Raw genomic sequence first — 2,795 nt, forward strand, 5'->3', positions numbered from 1 at the left:
GGTAGCGGAAAGACTCATCTCGAGATGCTGTGGTCAGAGAGACCAGCTAATACGAAAAAATTCGTGGGCGGCGTGTCCCTTGCGTTTCATTAAGCCTGAAGGCTTCATTTCCTAACTCAGCACCGTATACAAATGCAACTTAACCAATTATAAATTTACCTCTCAATTATTATGGAGAAGGTACAAGAATACAAGTACAAGCAAATGAAAATGCAAAAGGGAATGGTTTTTTTCAGGAAGGTCGTACTGTGACTCTATGACTTACTCCGAATGTAGAGTGGAACTTTTTAACTCGCATTCAAGAATACTTGTTTGAAATAGTCCCTTTTCTTGAAAGTGGAAGGAAACTGGTACACAAAATCAACTTCATGGTTAATTTAACGATTGCACATGGTCTAATTACCGTGTAGCTAAATTAAAAGTCGAAGGCTTGGTTTGGCTAAGTCACAGCTTCAAATAATTAATTAACTGCGACACTTTATACGATTAACTTTACCCGACCATTTAAGAATCCCTTGAGAACTGGCATTGTACATATATTGGAAATACGGTGATGAAAAAAAAATGCTACACGGCATTTTCTTCATAGTTTATAATATATGACCTCCTCCATAATCAGTATGCACCTCACACGACTGGCTTATTAATTCGTAATGACAGTTGTATTCCGAAGCTATTGTAAAAGGATAAATTTTGATTTTTTTGCAGCCTCCCTAACTTAAGGATTCCTTTATCGAAGACACAATTCATATTTCTGTATACCCAAAAGAGAAAAAGGATTATTATGTAAACAACGACAAATAGGTTTATATCTTCTTGAGAAATAGCAATGCCACTCTGAAGCATACTGAAAATGGGAAATTTTCAAATGCACTTGCTACCATTATCTCCCATAATAGCCAGAAAGGAAAACCATCTGAAGCACAGTCCGAAACCAACTTCATAAATATATATTTCCCCACTTCGTGACCTTAACGAGGTAGTTGAAAAAAATGCTAAAAATTTCCGCTTGAAAACTTGGCACAACCCTGTGAAGCGTGTAATTCAATTTTCCGGAGTCAGTCACATATCTGCTTCCATCCGACGTCCTTTTTTTCCATTCTTCCTTGAATCCCTTCCACCGTACGTCCATTCATTTAATTCAAAAGCTCCCTCAGATCGTTAACAACTTAAGACCTGTTGAAAATTGTAATACGCTGCTTATGTTCAGTTCATTCTCACCATAATGGGCTCATAAACCCATTTCATAAATTACTGAGTACAATAAATTTATAAATTAAGATAAACCGCTTCATTATCCGATTTTAACAATTCTGCCAGTTTTATAGCTGTCAGCGACAAAAATATTGTGACACTGACATTTTCACATAAATTTATTGAATTAAAGTCAGGAGTCGACACAAACTCGTTTATATTTCAGTCGAATCAAACTATATCTCAGAAACATCTCAATACGTTGAGAGTTTATGTAGCCTATGGCTTGGATAACGACCAATACAATGGTCTTTGCAAGAAGTTACCTCCTGCTTTCTTTATTAACCATCACAATTAGATTCGCTGGTCCGTAGAGTTTATAATAACATTAAAAGGGTACACCAACATAAATTATAGAGATTATCCTTGAAAAAGGTATCCAAATTTATTTGCAAGATCTTAGGTAGTTACAAAGAATTAAACAACACTCGAAAATAACTTCGTGTGGATGTGGATTTTCACCTCAAAATGCTATACAGCGTATGAAATAGTCTGGTGTTATGATCCACACGCACCACACTAGTAACAATAGGAACTGGTATTCGAATGTGTGACTCTAGATGAAAATATATCCGGCAAAGGAGCCCCTGAGGAAGGCAGAAACAATTTCCGGAACCGGGAATCGAAACCGGACCTCCGGGGAAGACGTGAAAGCGTGGGCTAAAGATAGTAATAGATATCTGGGACATAGACATAATATGCGTGATCCAGATTCCACTTCAAACTCACCAGGCCCATAGCCCATCTCTTCAAATTATGCTACAGCACATGATGATATTAGTGTTGATAAATACGTTTACTCAGCAAAAGATTGAAATTGGCAACTAAATAAATTATGAATGGAGCCTAAGACATATATAATAATTGCCCTCTACCAAGCCGCCATTGAGGGCGATAAAAAAATTCCGGTACCGGGAATCGAACCCGGGCCTCCCGGGTGAGAGCCGGGTATCCTAACCACTAGACAATACCGGAGATACACATATCCGCATTGATAGGACTAAAAGTTGGAAAAGAGCTGGTGGGATAAGCTGTGGGTGGGCTGGATAAAGATAGAAATACAGAAAATGAGAGCTGTACGGTAAATGGACACCGAATTGGGTGAGCTGGATTCCACTAAAACTTCACTTTGCCGGAAGATTACCCCTCATAATAATGATACGAGGGAATTTCTCAACAGCTAGGCCACCACGAAGTTTCGTCCCACGTTAGATGGCGCTGCAAGTCAGAATTCAGTGTCCTCCAATGAATATTTACCTCCTATTACTAACTTAGCGAGAGTCTACATTCTATATAAACGCAATACTTTCACGTTACAATTACAATCACGTTTTTTCTAAGCAAAGATAGGAATCACCTCGGGGTTATTCATGGAAATGTGGATCTTTAAACGTTATTTTCTAAAAATAATTGACACAGAAGCTCATTGTTTTCGCTAAGATTGGTTAGGTAGAGTAGGCATTGAACAGCAATTTTGCAATTGTCATATAAAGCCATAAAGTGCGGATCGCTGTAGATTCTTCTCGAATATCCGAATACCT

At 38.0% G+C, this 2,795-nt stretch overlaps 1 non-coding gene across 1 annotated transcript; it reads right to left on the reverse strand.

The window, feature by feature from the left end:
• Positions 1 to 2,157: 2,157 nt before the first annotated feature.
• On the reverse strand, positions 2,158 to 2,229 carry Trnae-cuc. Its single transcript has one exon. It is a non-coding gene; the product is annotated as a tRNA-Glu (tRNA).
• Positions 2,230 to 2,795: the final 566 nt, after the last annotated feature.

Source organism: Ischnura elegans, chromosome 6 (assembly GCF_921293095.1).
Source record: "Ischnura elegans chromosome 6, ioIscEleg1.1, whole genome shotgun sequence".
Taxonomy (NCBI): domain Eukaryota; kingdom Metazoa; phylum Arthropoda; class Insecta; order Odonata; family Coenagrionidae; genus Ischnura; species Ischnura elegans.